General features: G+C 43.2%; 1 protein-coding gene across 2 annotated transcripts in view; it reads left to right on the forward strand.

Annotated features, from left to right (window-relative positions):
• The first annotated feature begins 1,543 nt into the window (after positions 1–1,543).
• SNAP25 (synaptosome associated protein 25) overlaps positions 1,544–21,147 on the forward strand; it is an 81,658-nt gene continuing 62,054 nt past the window's right edge. For both annotated transcript variants that reach the window (XM_082645014.1, XM_082645015.1), the window contains exon 1: positions 1,544–1,668. The gene's annotated coding sequence lies outside the window, so the exon portion shown is untranslated. The remainder of the gene's footprint in view (positions 1,669–21,147) is intronic.

A 21,147-nucleotide genomic window follows, 5' to 3' on the forward strand; every position in this document is an offset into this window, starting at 1 on the left:
TCTCTCTCTCTCTCTCTCTCTCTCTCTCTCTCTCTCTCTCTCTCATCGCGTGCAGTTAAAAACCTAAGCTTGCTCTCAGCCCACAGAGCAGGGGTGTGTGTTGGGGTCGGGGAGGTGATGTTCGTTTCCCCCGCCCCAGGCAAGGATTTTCCATTGCCTAAAAGAAACCATCAAGTTTTAACATTGAGAGGCACGACTTGAGAGGCATCCTTCCCGGAAAAGTACAAACAGCTCCTCAGCCGAGGTCCCCCACGTCCCACGCGCTCCCAGCCCGCCCTCCCCGCGGAGTGCCCCGCGACAGCCTCCCCAACACCTGTGAATCATCCGAGAGGCTGCTACCATTTGCATATGACCCCCCTTCCTTGGCGCCTAACGCACACAGCAAAGGAGGACAGGATTATTGCTTTATGATTATTCTTTTTAATCTCTCCTATGACCAGCACTAATAGCTTCTCGCCCACGTCCTGTTTTGAGCATCAGAGGGCCCCCAAGCCAGCCTCGACTGGTACCCAGGGTGTGTGCACTGAATTAAGCACCAGAATTTTGTAGCGTCCCAGCAATCCTTGAAGCCGCAGCCCCCCACATTATCCCACCCCCACCCCCACCCCCGAAGTCTGGTCAGTCCTAGGAGGCGTGTACGTGCCTCTGTGAACTACTCCTAAGAAACCCAACATAAAAGCCCAGGCTCCGATTGCAGATTCAACCCAAACAGCGTCAGCTATTTCGCCCTCCGCAAACAACTCTCAACCCCAAGCTCTGAACTCCAGCAAACCCACGCTGGTTGGGTTAACTACCCTTCCCTCCCCTTTCCCCCAATTCCTTTGAAATCGCTCAGCGATAATTGCTCTGACGTACTTTAAAATAACGTGTACTAATCTCTCTCCCCAACTGACCGCATTAAGGCGAACGCCAAGCCTCGATGCTACTTTGATAAAATGAAGAAATCACTCATAAAAATAGCAGCCCACGTAGCTTGGCCATATATGGAGCTGGTGAGAGTTGACAGGGATGCCCCTTTGGACTATCTTTTTTAGAAAAAGCAAATCGTAGCTGAAATCTCCCCCCACCCCCTTACCGTCTACTCCTCCTCTGCCTTCCCTTCCCCTTCTATGACTCAACCAAAGACGAACTCAGCAGAGGAAAATTTTTGTATATATAATCGCAAATATATTGCATATATATCACTACACACACACACACACACACACACACATATACATACACACGTACACACAAAAAAACAGAATATCAGATGACCAGTCGCGAGATAAATGAGTTTGCCCGTGACCGGGTATTAAAATGGAGTCATAAGAATCGTCCCGTTCTGGTGTTTATAAAAGACTAAAATACAAAGGTTTGCAGTACAGCGAACTGGGAGCTGAGCCAAGCGCTCGGCCCCTCGCGGCTCCTCCCCTCCCACTGCCCGCCCCCATCCTCCCTCCGCCCTCCCCTCAACACACTTCCTCCCCGCCTCTCCAGGAGAGGGCTATTAAAAGCTGCTGACGTCAAAAGGGGCGGCCATCTTTGATGAGGGCAGAGCTCACGTTGCATTGAAGACGAAACCTCGAGGAGGTCAGGCGCTGTCTTTCCTTCCCTCCCTGCTCGGCGGCTCCTCCACACTTGGAACCTGCACGGACCGGGCGAACACCACCCTCTGGAGAAGCCAAGGTAAGGAGCCCCCCTCCCCAGGTCGTGGTTCTGGCTCTAGATGGCTACATACCCAGAGGGGACCACAGCTGGGCAGACCAAGTGAGCTTGGGCAAATACAAGAATTTGTGCACCTAGGGTGCGGTATTCCGTGTGTGCGCGTCTGGCTAGACTCCCGCCCGGGGCTTTATAAAGTATTTTCGAGGTGAGCTGCTTGGGGAAGGGATGAATGGAAACAGTGCAGGTGGAGCGATGGGGAGGAAGCGCAAGAATACGTGCGGAATAATAACTTACTCTCTTGAAACAGTAGTGGGACCGTCTGTCTCTTCCATTTTGCGATGCAGTTTTAAGAGATGTTTAGGCTGCTGGGTTTTTGGTTTTGTTTTTTTGTTTTGTTTCTGTAGATCAAGACAAACAAACCCTGTGGTTCTGACCCGAGTATGACTTGTCGTTAGGGCGCTATTATCTAGGGAAGAATTAGGGAGAAGGCAGGGTGTGGGAGCTGGGGAGGCGAAAGAAGGGAGAGTTCCCGCCCCGGGCAAGCTGAGCTGCAGCCGCCACAGCAGCCTCCATGCCCCACGGACTTGATTTATGCCGCCTGCTCCACGTCAACTGCAGGCTGGCGGGAGGCGGGCGGGTAGTGCTGGGTGGGAGGGCTCTGCGGAAGGCTGGGGGTGGGGGCGGGGGCTCGGGCTCGCCTCCGTACTGCGGCGGCCAGCGCTCAGCACCCTGGACAGCAATGCCAAGGGACTGCGCTGGCGCCCGCGACCTTTCAGCACCGCGGATAGCGGTCCGGCCGCGCCGGCGCACCTACCTGCTGCAGAGATGCCTGGCCGGGGCTAGATGTTCCAGGGCTGCAGGCCAAATTGCTTCCCTGAGACTTAGGTCTCACGGAGACCCCTAATAGAGCAGGTGGAGTAGGTTAAAAGAAAAAAAGAAAGAAAACAAAATCCCGCCTACAGGACTCCTTTGGAAGCAATTACCAGCTCCCATCCTTAGCTCCTGCATAGCCTAAAAAAAAAAAAAAAAAAAGTCTACTTGTGGAAATTTTCTGTGTTGCCCTCTCCCCTCCCCGCCCCCCCTTTTAGGTAAAAAACAAACACATTTTTAAAAATCTGCATTTATCCTCCAGTCAGAAATCAAGGGTTTTGTTTATTTATTTTTATTTATTTATTTATTTTAACACAGAACAGATCTGTCTACAGATCCAGGGTGGTCATGAATGAGGTATATATGAAGATGCCAACACAATCTGTTTATAGGAGCGATATACCTTTCTACATGTTTCTATTTGATAAAAAATGTAGGGGTAGTTGAACTAAGCAGAACCAACTTTAACAATGTATCCTTCTTCCTCTCTCCCATCCTTGTAATTAGGCATTGACACAAGCACATACCCATAAAAATACATCTCTAAGAAATATTACAGATCTTACAGGGTATAGATTTAACCTCTTTGGCCATAGTTTCACAGTGAGGGGAAATATTTCCTATGGACATTTGTTATCTCAGGATAGTTTCTGATTTTGACAACATTAAGACTGGCTTTCCTCAGGGGAATCTAACTGTGTCCTTCAGGGTGATGCAGATGAAAGGACCATGGTGTTAGACTGAAACTGGACTCTGACCTAAAGATCTACTGCAATTTCCATTACAGCATTGCGGGATTTTGCTGAGGCAGTAATAAGTACTTTAACCATTTTCCACTCTGACGTTTGGAGCCTCTGAGTGAACAAAAATTATCACAAGGATATTTCCAGCTGTTTGATATAGATAGAATCAACATAAAATGACCAGGAACAAAACTGTGCTCTTTGAGTAGTTGTTAAACAAGAGTAATAGCGTCATATGTAAGAATGTTTATATAGCACATTAAAGAAATGCTGTCATGATCCCCTGAAAAGCCTTAAAGTAAGATCTTGGATTGGGTTTAGTTAGTCATTAACTCCAATCATTTATATATTAGAGGTGCTCCAATGCCCTGTCCACATAGAGAAGGTACTTTCATTCCCAGCTATTTATTTCCTAGTGTTTTTTTTATGGATAACCATGTGGTTCCATATAAGTATATACAGATCTGTTGCTGGATATGGAGGTAAAATTATTATTCAAGAGTATGTAACTGCATGGAAGAATTTTACAACTGTGCAATCTGCAGATGAAATAAATAACTGTGTTTCAGTGATAGGAGGAGGGGAGACAAGATGGGTAGGAGTCTTGAAAAATGCTTTGACTTCATGCTGCATGTCCAGACAGCTCTCTGCGTAGTTGCGACAAATGAAAAAGCCTAACACTGCCGGAATTATGTGCTTGGACATTAATAATTACTGCTGGGTTTGTTTGCTAGTGGAAGACTGGGGTAGTGGGGGCAGAGGTAGAGGACTGCAGTGAAGCTGGCAAAGGGTACAAATCTGGGAGGAAGTGGTGATGTGCACAATTATGGAGCTAATAGCTTACTGAAAAGTTTTTTAAAAAATGTAATTGAAACATGAATTTAACATTTACATTATTGATAAGCTTCAGGAAAAAAATCAAGAGATTTCCTATTTTAAGTTTCAAATTTTAACAATCCAGGGCAATATGGTGAGCAGAGGCAGGAGCAGATGGACATAGAGATGTGCCAGGAAACACTCACACAGACCCTCCAATGGTACCTGCTTGTTTGCTCATTGACATTTTCTGCTTTACCACCTTGGCATTCAGAATATGAAACAATTTGTAATCTTATTAACCTCTCCATGGTAAATCTCCCAAGAATTCACAATTTTATTTTTACTTCGTTAAACATGCACGACCACACATGCACAAACACAATACAAACTGCCTCTGAATTAGCTTATATAAAGACATTTCTAAACTCTAGGTGTTGACTCCAGAGTGATGGTTATCAACCAGAAGATTGATGTGTCTGCCAGTAGCACCTCTTCTCATAGCAGCCAGCCTTCAGCAGAGCGTGTGGGTTTTGACGATTAGGAGAAATGAGAGATAATTTGAGAAAGAGGTTGACAAAGGAGACATGAAGGATAAAAATAGATAAATCTGCTTTTTATATGATGCACTATGAATAAACCATTTTTCTCACATCATGGAACTACTTTACAATTCTATAAAGATAAGGCAATTGGTGTTTTCAACCTCAGTGCTAAATATATTTCTGCAGTGTCATCCCTTGTCAGCAGGGACCAACCTGATTGGAAGATATTGCTCAATCAGTGAGCACCAGATACGTAAATGAGCCTCACTGAGGATGTAAAACCTCATGCTTATATAGTCTCTGACCTCAATAAGTTTAACATCTAGTACTCTTTTTTTTTTTTTTTTTTTTTTTTTTGCGGTACGCGGGCCTCTCACTGTTGTGGCCTCTCCCGTTGCGGAGCACAGGCTCCGGACGCACAGGCTCAGCGGCCATGGCTCACGTGCCCAGCCGCTCCATGGCATGTGGCATCTTCCTGGACTGGGGCACGAACCTGTGTCCCCTGCATCGGCAGGCGGACTCTCAACCACTGCACCACCAGGGAAGCCCTAACATCTAGTACTCTTAATGAAAACAACAAACAATAAAAATTAATAATACCAGAAGGAAAGTGCAATAAAACAGTAGAAGAAGAATCATGAGGGAGTGTGTAATTCCTGCCAAGTCAATGCGACCAAAAATAAGGAATGCAAATTCTGAGAAGGACAATATTTCAGTGGACTAGAATGATCCGAGACAGGAAGCAGGACCTGAGCTGGTTTTGGAGGTTGGAGAGAGGTGAGGGGACTCTGCTAAGTAAAAGTTATAGCACAGGCAGAACTGCACGTTAGGCAAGCCCAAGGTATGGTCAGCAAACTGTAAAACTGCCCATCCATTTGGGTGAAGTGGGACGCTTATAAAGGGGAGTATGCTGCAACTGTGAGTTGGAGCCGTCTATGAAAGGCCTTGAATGCCACACTGAGGACTTAGTGCTTTATCCTCTAAAGTTAATTTCTGAGCAGAAGCTGATATAACAAAGTAACCATGTCTTTTTTAGTATCTTGGAATTGCTGTTGACTGAGTGGAATTAAATTTACATTCTTCCAGAAATAGAGGGGAGCAGACTGTTATCAGAAAGGATGATTAATTTAAAAACTAGTAACCAGTCTTCATTTAATCATCTATTAAGACCACCTTTCAGTATGTACATGGGCTTCTAAGTCCTACCCAGAAGTTAATTGTAAGTTTCAAATTTGCATTATTGACTAGAACAAATTATTCAAGATGAGTGCCTACCAAGAAGATTGAAAATCGGGTCAGGCATCTGGGGATGAGAGGTGTCCTGCAGGTACACTTAAATAATAAACATGCAGAACACTCTCTTGGACCCTCTGAGTATTCTGCACTGTCAAACACACTGACTGGATAGATGAAAAAAGATGCCAGGTTTTCTGTTCTTGTTTCAGGCAGCATGACACATAGAACCAGCTTTAAGTGGCTAAAACTGGAAAAAAAAAAAAAGGAAGGAAGGAAGGAAGAAAAAAGAGAGAGAGAGAAAGAAAGAAAGAAAAAGAAAGAAAGAGAAAGAAAGAAAAGAAAAGAAAGAAAGAAAGAAAGAAAAAGATACTATGGTAAAATTTTGAAAAACTGAGGTGAGGTGGGCAGTATATCACATTTCTTTCCCTACCATCCTAGCATCCTAGCTGACTTTTGCTGATTACCGTCACTCCAGGGTTTGCTTGAGGTCTGAACTATACCCATTTCATTTTAAATCTTGTGGTTACTACTCTCACAGCAGAGCTTCACAATTCCAAATTCTGACAGAACTGCTGAACTGAAAGAGTCAATGGCTTCATGTGGAGGACTAAATGGCAGTTGCAGACATAGATCTTGTTGCTATTTCAATTCTCACTCTGAAGTGTCAAGGGACTATTCTCATCTGTTCTTCACCAAAACACTGGCAGGAGAGACATCCTTAGGATAACTTGTTGATTTCTAAGTTGACTCCCTGGGGCAAAATTGGAGGTAGTGACGTTTGATGCTTTAGGAGGTCAGACTGGTGGTTATTAAACCAAGTGCAGAAGGCCTTCCAAGTTATTAAGTAGGAAGGAGGAGATATGACAGAGCATTGAGGAAGCAGGACATGATGAGTGGAGAAAGAGGTTTTAAAAAATTATTCTTTCAAGAGGAAAGAAGCTTCAGAGAAATTTTCAGAGAACCCTGTCTGCACTATGAACTCTTCAAAATTACTGTCATTGCTGTAATAATAGCTACTTGTTTCTACATAATTTTCTTCACAAGGATCTCAAAGCACTTCACCCAATATAAAAGTCCAAGCAGTTTCTGATTTCCAAGTGAATGATACAAACCATAGTCATATATGATATTAGATAACATTTCATATATGATATTTAGGTAACATTTAGTAAGCCATAAATCTGATTTAGAACAGAGATACCCAAAGCAATGATTACTCAGAATAGGTCTGTGGGAGAGAAGAGAGAACTGCTAATTCTAAAAGTTTTTACCTGTACTAGCTCGCTGAATCCTCATAACAATCCTATAATCAGGGTGCTATTATTATTTCCATTTTACAGTTGAGGAAACTGAGGCAAAGAAAGCCTAAATAACTTGCCTTACATCACAGAACAGAGCCAGGATTTAAATGCAATCAGTCTGACTCCAGGGTCTAAGCTCTTAATTATATACTCTGCTACCTCTTGCATCATCCACATTTTTCATACTGGCTAAATAAGGCACAGAGAATGTATATGATTTTTTTTTTTTGCGATATCTTTTCCCTTTCAGTTGGACAGCTGAGCATGATGGCAAGGATGCTGATCAGGAGCCAGGAGACCTGGATCTAGCCCTGAAGCAATTGCTTGTCATTTTCTTTAAATAAGTCATTCAACCACTATTGAACTCAGTTTCTTCATCTGTAGAATGACAGCAGAATTGAACTAATGTTTTCCAATATGCCATTCAGAAGTCAATGATATCGGTGGTGAAAACTCTAGGTAGTAAGTCTGAGGCCAGTGACCTGGTGGTCTCAGATGGCACTGCCTTAATACTGCTTCAGTAACTGACCTGACTCCCTCCCTCATTGTAAGATTAATTATATCCACAGCACCCTCTGCAATCTCTCTCTTTTTTTCCCTCAGTAATTTCTTTGACATCATCTTTCTGAAGTCTTTCTGGTCAGACTTAAGAAATCCTGACTTTTTCCTCAAAGCCCTGATCTGAGTCATCACTGCTATGGGGATCTCCCCTCCTTCTCAATCAGATTTATTACTGTCTGGAACAGACTATTTTCTACAACCTGCCTAAACTTTTTATAATTCTTTTTTCAACCTAATTAACTGTTACAAAAAATTTCTTTCTAGACCCCCTTTTGATCATGTCTTTATGTCTGACTTAAAGCAATTTATTAGCTATTTCCTCATTCCTCTTTTTTCCTCTGCCTCTTAGAAAAGGGGAAACAGGAGCTTTTAAAGAGTCTGTGAGCTCTTAAGTACTTAAAAAGTAACATTTCCATATGACCTGAGTTACATGATTTAAGTAGCCAGCTCAAAAACTAATAAAATCTGGAGGATGGAGAGGTGGTGGTAAAATAACATTACAAAAAATCTTCAAGGACAAGGGACTAGGAGAGGAGGAAGCTTTAAAGCCTATGAGATATAAAGTTCAGAGGCTAGCAGTTGGCAGTACAATATTTATTAATTAAATACACAAGTTCCAGAAAAGCCATGTTCTCCTTGTTGCTATAAATTCATTCTTGCTGCAGATTTCAGCATCTTTCCATCACAGTAAAGCACTGACAAGAGGAGTTGCTAACTGATTTTCTTATTGCTGACTCACAGAGGTTAGCTTCATTAGTGATGAACTGATGAGAACAAATCTGCATTCCCAAAAAGAGATGGGGAAAATCCTGCTTAAGGGTTAGTACTTCCTTTTAAATGCCTAACAACCATTCTGGAGAAACTCAAAGTGAACTAACAATGCTCACACCGGATTGGTACTGAATGACAGCTGTGCTAGGTTTATGAACTGCTTTCTGTGGTCATGGAAAAATAAATTTGATCCTCTTAGCTTGTAAAAGAAGCTGAATTATGATCCCTGTGAAGGGAAAATGAAAAGATCTTACTTATCTTTTATTCTATTTTGAGGTTTTTGTTGTTGATTTGATTTGGTTCCTATTACCCAAAGATGGCTAATTCTCATGTCTTAAATTGAGACTGTTTGCACTTTCTGCTGACCCACCTCATTTTATACTTGAAGATGGTCCATTTTATACTTGAAGAGCAATGTTATTTTCCTGCTAGAGTGGTAGGTCTGACAAAATGACCATCTGGTCCCGGCTTCCCCATCACTTCCTATATCCAAATGACCCTAGTTGTAGATTTTGAACTTAGGAGCTGACTTTTCATGCCTGCAGGCTTGAATGAGTGGTTTCTGTCCTTTACTGATGACAACATGTAAGAAAGTGGAAGCCTCTTAGGTGCCCCCCGAGGCTAGAGTCGCCCTGTACTCCTGCCTCATTCCTATTCTAGAGAAATCTCTCAATTCAGCTCAGAGAGTCCTGCAAGTTGAACAGAATTCCCTTCCATGGAAAATCTCAGACCAAATTGCTAATCACCTTTATTCGTGTTTTGTACAATTTCATAGAATAGTGACTGACAAATTGCAAAACAGTATATTTCTTAACTTTCCCTGAAGTTAATCTGAGGTTGGTCTGACAGCTAGTTACAGATAAATCACACTGCAGCTTTTCCATTGATAAACAGAAAGTAGAAGGAAATAAATGCCAGTTAAGTCTGCTAGAAAGAACACTGGCAAAAGATTTCAATATGCAGTAGTCCTGTAGAGTGAATTTTTTTTTATTTTGATAGGAAAGTCCATTATAACTTCATTATAACACTAGAAATCAAGATAGTGTTCCTAATTTATGCCTGAGAAATTGCTGAATATATCTACTTTTTCCAGTTTCAAGATGACTATTCCTGTATTCCTCAAACATAAATCAGCTGTCATTAAGGCACTCTTCACTAATTAATTAATTCAACAAATATTTATTGAGCATCTGTCTTGTACCAGGAAAACATAGTACTGGTTACTGAAGATAGAGCAGTGAATAAAACATGAATGATTCTGCCCTCAGTGTATTTTGATGGGCATCCCTTCTTGAGGTATTATTTTAGAAGACATGTTTCACATAGAATCCCTTTTAGACTCTAAGACATTAACCCAACTTAGAAAAGAACTTGGCTGTCTATCCAAAATATGCAATTGACTAAAGGTTTCTACTGACTGATCAGTGTCCATGGAAAGGTTGCTGTCATAAACAGAATGTAAATTAAGAACCAGCCTCAGCCATCAAGGAACTTAGTGAATATCTACGATATGCCCCTGTATAAATTTGCCTCTATTTATGTGGCAGTATTGCTAAAATTTCCTTTCAGTACATGTTATATTCCAGTATCCCAGTCTCTCCCTATATAGACCATTCCCCACTACTCATGGGGAGAACAGGTCAAGCTTCAAGAAACATGGTACCTCCTAGTCTAGAAAACCTAGTCCCAACTCTAACATTCATGAAGCAATGCAAGAATAGAATGACAGAGAAACGGCAGCATCTTTTGGATGACAGTACCTCCCGAGCCAATCCACGTTCCTCCTCTGAAAACTCCTTATCATTAAACAAGTTTACAGATTCAGGATCAGATAGAAGAATGTATTAGTCTCCCAACTCCTGCTTTTCAAAATTTACCTCTTCTTACCAATGAGCAATGCTCCCATTTATCACATTGCTTTGTAATTTTGTACTTATGCATTTCTCTTCCTTAACAGAATATAAAAGTCTTTGAGAGCAAGGGCAATATCTTAACCATCTTTGAATCCTCAGTACCTATAACAGTTCCTGTCACACACCAGCTATACAGGAAAAGAATGAGTGAGTGGGGATACCAGCTACCCCTTTGCAGAGAAAAGAATTCTACCACTGTAAGTAATTCCTTCTTTGGTCAGATGTTATGATCAGAACAACTTGGGAATACAGGTTCACCCTAAATGTTGGAATAAAATTATGTCCCAAGGAAGCACTTTTGTTCATCCCAACTAGCTGCCAAACTTTGGCAAATAATTTGTTTTTCTGACCTGCTGTTTTATCACCTATGCATCAGGGGCTAAAATGCTAATGAAGAATCTGAAGAGTCTCATGAAAAGCATTGCTAAAAGCAGGTTTATGTAAAGAAATGAAGAACCATTGCCTATGACCTATTTAGGTCAATTTCACACATAAAACAAAGCTGTTTAACGTATATAAAATAATGCAGTTAAAATTCTTTACTTTTCATTAATATGGAAAGAATATTTTTTTTTTTTTTTTTTTTTTTTTTGTGGTACGTGGGCCTCTCACTGTTGCGGCCTCTCCCGTTGCGGAGCACAGGCTCCGGACGCGCAGGCCCATCGGCCATGGCTCACAGGCCCAGCCGCTCCGCGGCATGTGGGATCCTCCCGGACTGGGGCACGAACCCGCGTCCCCTGCATTGGCAGGCAGACTCTCAACCACTGCGCCACCAGGGAAGCCCTGGAAAGAATATTTTTGATGCCCCTCTTCACACGTTCACTGAGACATATAGTCAACCAGGAAGTAGATTGGTGGCTTCAGCCATCTCTTGTCATTGAGGCCACATATTTGCTGCTTCTCTGTTAGAATTGGTGGCATGGTGTATACAAGCTCTCCATGTTCATTTGGCTTCCTAGAAAATGTCCTCCAAACACATCAATTTCTAACCTATCCTTTCAAACATCCAGTGTCCTCTTGCCTAGGAGAGAAAAGTAAACTGAGGCATGATGTGGTAAATCAGTCCCATTTATCACTGAGGAGAAGCCATTACCAATGGAGCATTGAATGTTGCACTTTTCCCCCCAGTCTTTCTTATGAAACAACTTTAAAACCACTGGTCAGTTACTCTGTGCCCTACATTCTCCAGCTGAGAATGAAGGTACCACTTGTTGACCATAAGAAAAAAGTAACTAACTTATTGAATGCCCATAGTATGCTGAGCTAGACCCTTGGCATACATTGTCTCATTTAATTTCCATGGCAACCTTAAAAGCATTTGGAATTCTTGTCTCTCTGACTGCAAAGCCCATGTTTTTCCCCACCACCTCATGAATTTTCCCATGAGTCGCACACAATCCATTGAGATCCTCTAATAGAAAGTATGCTCCTGATATGTAGAACATGAGTCAGCAAAATCCAAAGAACTCAGTCCCGTGGACTAAAAAGTCAGGTGAGATGTGGTGGTATGAGCTACCTGGAGAAACTAAATATCCAGACAAACTCATGGAGCACTGGATTAAGAGTCAGAAGGCTGCATACTTGGCCCATCTCTGCCACTTCAGTTGTATCACCCTGACCAACTTACCTAACTTGAACTGAGCTTCAGTTTTCATATCTGTACAAAGAAAGCAATAGCTGCCATGCATACATCCTGTAGTTGTTATGTGACTCTGAGCTAATGCTTGTGAAGTATTGTTACCTCCACTTGGGAGAGAAGAATGAACTGTTGTTATCATGTTCCATTGTCTGCTGTTTGCTGTGCCAGATTTCCAGTGTTCTTATTGCAGGCCATATGCTTCTTTTCCTCTTTAAAATGTGGATTTTGCTTAAAGAAGTAACAGGTCCTGCCATCACACTATTTTTTAGCTTGAGCAGCATGATGATAAAATGGGAAAATGTGTCAACAGTCTTGGATTTTTCTATTTGTGGGAGGGTTTTTAAAATGCCTTTGAATTGCAGCTCTGCTTTGGCTTTGTGACTTTCAGGATAACTTTTGGAAATGAAGAAGCTCAGGTTATGCTTTAATGAAACACTGGTCCCCTCTTGCTTAATGCATTGGGTGTTAAGGCCCTTAAGGAGTTAAAAAGAAATGATATGCAAAATAACTTGCCCTTCTTTAGCTTAAGAAAAATAATTTTGCTCTGAGCTATTTAGTGAACCCTTATTGAAGCTGCGTCTGTTGGCTTCATTTTGTATTGAGTGTAATGGTTTTTGTCGGGGAGTGTTGGGTTCCTTAGTAAATATTGCATGTGTGTTTTTGTATGTGCACACAACATATAGGCAGAGAGGTGCAAACACAGACTCTTGCTTGCAGCCAGCTTTAGGTACAAGATTCCTACATGCATCACCTCATTGTCAAAACCTTTAGCTATATTCATATAAACCAATAAATATAAAATATATATAACAGAGCAAGTTATGTGAACTGCAAAATGTATGATCCTAGGCTGCATTCACAGAATGATTCCCCTCCAAAGTTGGAAAATGCTCCCAAAACAAGTCTCTATGCAGCAATGACCTCAAATTTTGGGAGAATTCCTGCAAATCTAGGCTTACAGGACAAGAGAGCTTGCCGGGAAAGATTTTTGAAATCCACACTGTCTTTTGAGCACCTACTATCTTCTACTTGTTATATTACTGTCCATTGTAGCTAGTAGTATTATATTTAATTTCTACACAACCTCCTAAATGGTGAACATAACTTTCCACACTTGACTCAGAGAGGATACTGTTTCATCAAGGTCCTACCAAGGTGCTAATTGCTGCCTCTCTCCACCTCCATGAACCAACTGATATATACGTTAGTGATGAAAATATCAGGATTTTTGTCAAAGCTTGATTGGGAGAAAATGGTTAGAACCAGCAGCCAGAATCAGACTAGTTCTACTCCTAGTCCTTCTCCAAGTCTAGACATGGAGAGCCACCAAAGGAGGAAGAACTATGGAGATAAGTGTAGTCAGGCACAGCTAGAATACCTTAGGTCCTGCCCCTACTCCCCCACGCACCCCTCCCAAGGCGCAGAACATGCCTCAGAAGATTTGCAGCTTGGAGGAGAAGAAAATGCAACCTTGCTATGAGTAAGAAAAAGAAAAAGCCAAGTGGAGGACTGAGGTATGCTTGCTCACTGCCCACTTCCCATCTCACAGAGCACTTAAGCTGGGGGTTAGAAGGGCAAATAAAGGAAGGGGTGGAAGGGATGGTGGAAACTATCTTCCTAATACTAATCTTCCCAGAGAGTGAAGGTTCCTATTTTAAGGGACAAGGGAGGAATTAATGAGTCTGAGAGGCAGAGAATGGATCCTCCTTCCACACAGCGAATAAAAGACGGAACTTGAGTTTGAATTTAAGATCCCAAGTGCAATATTACCTTCCCTTCAGAATCAGTGGCTCCTTACTCTAGGACACTGGTTCTAAAACTGTGATCTTTGGACCAGCAACATCGGCATCACCCAAAAGTTTGTTAGAAATGCAATTCTCAGACCCCACGCCATCCTACTGTCTGAAACTCTAGGGATGGGGGAAGAGTTTTCTGTTTTCATCACCTCCAGGTGATTCTGATGCATGCTCAAGTTTGAGAACCAATATCCTAGAGATCTTTAGTAGCTCTTTCAAGTGTTCACATTGATCTTGAACTGGGTCTGATGAGGATGAGGCGTTTCCCCTCTTCTCTGCCTTACAAAGGCTGTGACTAGGTATTTGGAGAGAGAAGTGCTGTCCTGGGGCACTGGAGAGAAGTCTCCACTCACTCTTATAAGGATGCTATTGTCCATCAGAATGAGTTTGACGGATGAGGAAGACTAGTGTCCACAGAATGAAGACGGGGGTTGTGTGTGGGGGACATAGGGCTCCTTTGTTATCTTTTTTCCCCTGCAACAATGACTCAATCTCTGGCTCCCAGAATCTTGCTCCCAAAACTTAACAAAGTATAAAAATCTCACCAAATGACAGGAGAGTCGCTTCTTTCTGCAGTCGGAGCCTGCAACCTCTGAAGGACACCAGAGAGGAAATGACACCCACTGTGCAAAGGATAAAGCAGTTCCCATTGCTTTTGCTTTGGGCTCCTCAATAAACGGCCACAGGTGCAAGAAGGGGCCTGACCCTTTCCCACTCATCCTGCAATGTTTTGTTTTCTGCTCTGGATCAGAGCACCAATTGCCCTTGGGAAAAAGATCCTGATGGCTCACATCACCCTTCTTTTTTGCCCTCATCTTACATAGAATTATAGATTTGGGTTGCTAGGGCAGAACATACAAGTTAGCACTTTTTTAGAAAATGACAGATGACTAGGCTCAGAGATAAATTACTTACCAAAGTCACAGTGTGAGCATTACAGCCAGGGCTCCTGACTCACAGTTCAGTGCTCTTTTACTGCATTGTGCTTTCTTGCCGCTTCTGCCTCATCTTTTCCAAATTTTCTTTCCAGCACAGGCCCACACCATGCTCAGGAAATCTCTCAGTCTGCTGTTCCCCTCAGAGGTCTCCAGCCTCAAATGGTAACCCAACATTTATAAAAGCATTTTAGGAACATTCCCATGATTCTGAGCTGCCAGGTGGAGCGGCCTGAAATGATTGGCTCTATTGCTTATGTCTATTTGGGTTTTGCACATGACAGAAAAACCCAACTATAAGTGATTTAGGCAAAAATGGAGATGTTTGATTGCTCAAAGAATCTGAGTAAATGTTAAACAGTCAAACCATGGGAAGGGCAGAGAGGTTGCTGGAATTCAGGAACAACCCAGGGTTGAGTTGAGTTGAGTCAAGCACCACCAAGGCTCTTGTGTTGCCTCCTCCCTGTGCTTCTTTCTATACACTGACGTCATTTTCTCTTGTTAAAAAGTCATTTCCTCCCTCTATATATCAGAAACATGGACACCTAATTTGTACCCCTTGCACATCCACTATAGAAAAGGGACTGCCATTTTCTGTACCCCATGTTAAAAAATCTCAGGGAAAGGCTCTGATTGGTCCAGCTTGGGCCAGATGCCAAGCTTACACCAATGAATTGAATGAATGCCAATCTCCACACCAATGGTGTGGAGCATCACGGAACAATATGTCTTATGTGCTGGAGCCACAATTCAGTTGGGGGAAGAACCAAGTTCAAGGTTGACATAATAAGCCATATTATGTGTCCTATATACACAGACAATTTTTATCAGGTCACTTACCAAACACTTGTATTTGTTTAAAGATATTTTTGGGGTTTTTTTTTTACAAGTTTTTCCCCAATATGATCTAATTTTTTAACTTCATGACAGCTCTGGAAAGGAAGATGGTATTTTTAAAAGTAACCATTTTGTGGATATATAAACTGAGGCCTAAGAAATTTGATTGCCCTGGAAAAACATCACCTACCTACTTAAGTTGATGGCAGAGCCAGCTCAAAGGATGAAGATTGAACAGATGTTCAGTTTTGCTCCTAATCCATGGATGACAAGCTAATGACCCCTAGGCTTAATACGATCCACAAATTTGTTTCATTTGGCCAATGCTGAGTTTGCAAACATCTTAAATCTGAATGCCTTAAGGCAGAGTATTTCTTCTCCAATTTGCCACAGAGCCTAACACTACATGTCTTCATATACCTGCTTCAGTCCATACATCTGTATTATCTTCCCAACACCTGTAGGCATTTGAGTTTGTTTCCACTGCTTACCAAAGTTGTGGCATTCTTGGTGGTTGTGTGATCCTGCCAGAATCAGATACAGCTAGAAGTTTCCTGGGTTATTTTGTCACAACTTTTCCTAGTCTTCTTAAGTTATGTCAGTATTTGGAGACAAGATTGGTTGCCTTAAATAGATCAACCAAGTTTCGGGGTTTTTTTTCTTTTTTTAATCTGAATAGAGTTTTTTTGTTCTTCCCACTGACCCTCCTGGCAGTCTGAGGAAGCCTTTGGATCCCTTTGCAGAGTGGTACTTTTTAATGTATAAAATAAAATACAAAGGATTTCATAGGAAACCAATTATATTAAAGTATAGTTATAAAAATATTTAAATTGTGGTTAGCAATATATAATCTTTTAAAAATTAAGCATTAAATAATAATATTTGGTCCAATAACTACCATAATTTCAAAGTGGTGCTGAGAATATGATATTCTGAGATATTTGCAACAGCTCTAAAGTGATACGAAAACATCCTGAGATTTCTACTGGTGGTTCATCAGGGTTTGAGCTCTCTTCCCGCCCCCTCGGTGGCGGCGTGGTGGGGTGAAGTCGATGGAGTGGAGGGAGGGGTGTGTCTTCATGTCATTCAGACACCAGTGACAGCTAGGAGACCCTGAAACAGTTGGTCTTTGTTAGGTAACAATTTACCCTAAAACTTAGCGGCTTGAAACAACTATTTCTTACCGCTTACGGGTCTGTGGGTGACGTAGGCGGTTCTTTATTCAGCTGGTCGATTGGCTGGAGTCTTGTTGGTCCACGACATTCTCACTTCCATGAGTGACAGTTGGTGCTGGCTCTTGGCTAGGGCAATAGGGGTGACTAGACCACATACCATTCAAAAACAGCACAAGAGGGCAAGCCACCAGGTGTAGGCACTTCTCAAGTCTGGTGAGGCCATATTTGCTATTGTCCCATTGGCCAAAGTAAGTCACATGGCCAAGTACAGAATCAGTGTGGGAGGGGCCACCCAAGATTATGGATACTGAGAGGGGAATTATTACAGCCATTTTTGTAAAAATATCTACCACAACCCCCCAATCTTGGGAGCGTAAGTCACAGAAAGCCCCTCCATCTGCCCTAGGCTGGCTCTAGGCTCTACCTGTCCATCCTGGGGCTGCATAACTTCCACTAAATTCCACAAAGCACGAAACCTGGGCAGGCGTTATTATTACCCTGCCACTGTCAGACTTCCAGTTCCTTCCTCAGCCAGATTTGGAGCCCTTGGGCTTAAGTTTTGGATATCCTTGGGTCAAGAGGGCACCTGGAACACCTTGCTGCATCTCTCCAAGGCAACTAAGCAATCACAGACCCAGATGTCTGGTAAATTCAGGAGAAAGTCAAAGGGTAAATTTTCTGCTCTGAACTTTGAGGATGAGTAAGCCTTTCTGGGCTCAAACTGGAAAAAAAATATCAGTTTCCTACTGTTTTGTGATGATGTTTCTTTATCTGAAATTTCACTTGAGCTTGTCTTGGTAAAAGCAGTTGTATTTGAAGTTTTTTCTCTGTCCTTCCAGAAGTCCCTCCTGTTTAAGAAAACCCTGATTTCACCTATAATTGCAAGATCTCCCCATAATGGTAGAAACAATCCTCAGCCAACCCTTTATCCAATGAGTGCTTTGGAAATGGGAACCCAAGGGATGAGACAGTGGAAAAAGCCCTGAAGCCTTTTCAGCTGCACTGCTGCATCATGGAAACAAACCAGGCACCTGCATCGGGGCCTCGCAGCAGACCCACTAGAGCCTTCGTCTTAGCTCTTCCATAGATTAGCAGAGAATGCCCAGCTCACCCAGGTATCTAGTCAGGCACTCTCAAAGAGCATTCTGAGACCTGGCTGTTCATTTTCTCAAATCACTTCAGATATCAGATGGCAGACTCCTAGCATCACACCCTAGGCAGAAGAGCTGTCCACTTGTTCAATCCTCTACCGGCTTCAGGTTACTGAACCCCCAAAGCAAAAAAAACAAAAGAAACTAAAAATGTAAAGGCTTCTAAATTCTTTAATCAGAATGCTCTCTTAAGTTGGGTCCTCCCAGAAGCAGACCCTGAGAGAAGGATGTAGTGCACATACTTTATTTGGGAGATGATCCTAGGAAGCGGTGATCAGTGAGCAGGGAAGCTAGATGGGATGGGAAAGAAGCAAACACAGGGGGCATCAGAGCGTAGGGTACCACCTGCTGGGGTTCAGTCCTGCTAGGACCTCTCTCAGAGGGAGTGCACAATATGCCTGAATTACCCCACCTGAAGGGCAAGGAATTTAGGGTATTTATGTACCAACTCCCATCCTTCAGTGGCTAAGGGCTCTTCCCAGGAGTGTAAACTTGCACCCAGCCCTGTAAGAAGCTAAGCCTACTCCTGAGACTGGAGAAATCCCTAAGGCACCGAGTCATAGATGCTTGTCATAGAGGCTCTCAGAATATGCAGGAGAGGTGAGTACCAAGGTGATATAGGTGGAGCATCAAGAATGGCTGCTACGATTTTGCAGCTTGTCATCTCCAGACACCCCAAGCATCAAAAAAGCTGTCTCCAGCTTTGGCACATTGATATTTCAGCCCTTCATTTATTCAATATGTATTCACTGGGCTCCAACTGGGTACCATTTATTCAGCACCTGTCTGCTAGGCATTAAGCTAAGGTTTTTGCATACATCATCTCATTTGATTCCCATGACAACCTACAAGGTATTATTTGTTTCATTTTACAGCTGAGAAAACTGAGATTCAGTGAGTAATTTAAGGTAAGTAAAATTACCTTAGTCCCTCAGCTTGAAAATGACAGAGCTAAGATTCTCATCCAGGTCCATTTTCAAGTCTAAGCTCCATTCACTGTAACCCCAGCCCAGTTCTCAAGTTGGCTCTAGTGAGTTAACTCCTGTCCCTTCAGTGTTGCAAACCCTCTCTAAGGATAGTGGACTGTCCCTCACATCCTCCAGGCCCCCCTTACCCTAGGCCCTGTGACCACTTTTTCCAAGCTCACTACATCCTTGAATCTCCAGACCCTTAAACACCTTCAACTCACACCCACCCATGATCTGTGCTCCTCCAACCAGTGTCTGTCAGGGGTTTTGGCAGGTCCTGCTACTTCTGGTTTCCTACTAAAGGAATCGGAGAATCATCTCTTTGTGGCATCTTGTGATTTTAAGGCTGATTTCACCCATGAGCCCCAAGCAAACAGGATCAAATGGTTTGTTTTTAAGCATCAGACAAAAATGTAAGTCCCACTTTACCGTTGTTGGTATTTTAAAAATAAAATGGCGTGGGGTGAGGAACAAGGAGGGAATAATTAATTCCAGCCTGCCAGCAGGGGAGTGGGAAGGAGTCTGCAGCTCCTGCGGTCCCAGGGAGGATACCACAGCAGTCAACACAGAACTTCAGCCTCCAGATGGCAAAAAAATATAAAGGGGAGCATGTGGGGTGCAAAGTGATGCTGCACAGCTCCATTTTAGAGCCATTATATCGGACTTCATGGGAACCCTGCTATTACTTTGAAAAACATTATCGATAGAGCATCAGTGCCAGTATGAACTCTGCTGCTCTGAAGTCAGTATTGGTGAGTGGCAGAAACTCTACACTTCTCATGGGACAAAAACAAATTAAAGTTGGACTTGAAAGAACCAAAACAAGGGGTCTTTGATGGAAAATGCCCTGGTATAGATCAGTGAGTGTAAATTTCATGCCATGCGTCCAAAAAGACCATTTAAATGGTACAATCCAAAGTGCTTTAATGGAGAATGAAGGTTAGAGCGCCTTCGGTCATTCACACCTAGTTTTGAATCCCATCTTAGATCCCAGCTCTGGGGTCTTTTGAACCGCTCAACGTGCCATGCCACCCCTGTGCCCCCAGGGGTGGGGTTACATTGTAGAATCATGGAATGTTGAGCTGTAAGAAATGTTGAGAAGCCTTCAGCTCAACCCCCTCACTCACAGGTTAGGACACTGTTGTGACTTTGTTATAATGCTTGCTAAGTGGAGCCTCCACACTACACTGCAACACCCGTGAGCCTTCCTTAAGCAGAGGAGTGGAGGGAGACAAGAGGGGTTAGAAGCCCTCTGACTTGGGGGAGGCGGCACTGGGAACCCACAGGGGCCTCTCTGGAACCCAGGTGTATTATCTATTGCTGTGAAACAATATTACCTCAAACTTAGTGGCTTAAAACATCTCACACATTCCATGGGTCAAGGGTCTGGGCACCATGTGGCCGGGCCCTCTGCTCAGGGTCTCACAGCTGCCGTCCAGGGGTCAGCTGGGCCACATCCTCATCTGGAGCCTGAGGTCCTCTTCCAAGCTCATTTAGGTTGTTGACAGATTCAGTTCTTGCGTTGTAGGGCCGATTCCTGGCTCGCTGGTCGTCAGGAGCCATTCTCAGGTCCTTTTGCCACATGGCCTCCTTGCAGACCCTCTCACAGCATTGCAGGTTACTTCTTCGAGGCCAGCAGGAGAACTTCTTCAGGGAGGGCCAGCTCCCTGGTTTAAGGGCTTCTGCCTAATTAGGTCAGGCCCACCCCAGAAAATCTCCCTTTTGATGATCTTAAAATCAACTGATTGGGGACCTTAATTACACCTGCAGAACCCCTTTACCCTTTTCCATTGAACATAAGCTAGTCACAGAGTGACATCCTGTCCTATTCACAAATGCCCACACTCAATGAGAGGAGATTACACACAGAGCTATGTGGGAATCTTGAGAGCTGTCTTAGAGTTCTGACCGCCCCCCACCCCGGGGTAAAGGCCAGTTCTGCTTCCTGCAGCCATCTACAGGCTCCTACCCTAGAGGACACCTGGATCCACATCGCAGTCAGCGGCCTCCCAAATGACCCTTTCTCAGCAGCCAGCTCTCACTCTGAACTGGATAATTTGGTTGTTTGCAGACCTGCCTGCCAGCCTGAGTTGGGGCCCGCGTACACTTTTCTGACCTTGATTGCCTCAATCCACAATCATTGTTCCAGAAGAGGCAAGGCCCGCAGAGCCCTGGAAGAGCAGGCAGGGGCCTCTAGAGAAGTCGACTTGCAGAGTTTGCCATTAGCAACCCTGGAGACTGAT

This window comes from Mesoplodon mirus, assembly GCF_964341445.2.
Source record: "Mesoplodon mirus genome assembly, chromosome: 15".
In the NCBI taxonomy this organism is placed as follows: Eukaryota; Metazoa; Chordata; class Mammalia; order Artiodactyla; family Ziphiidae; genus Mesoplodon; species Mesoplodon mirus.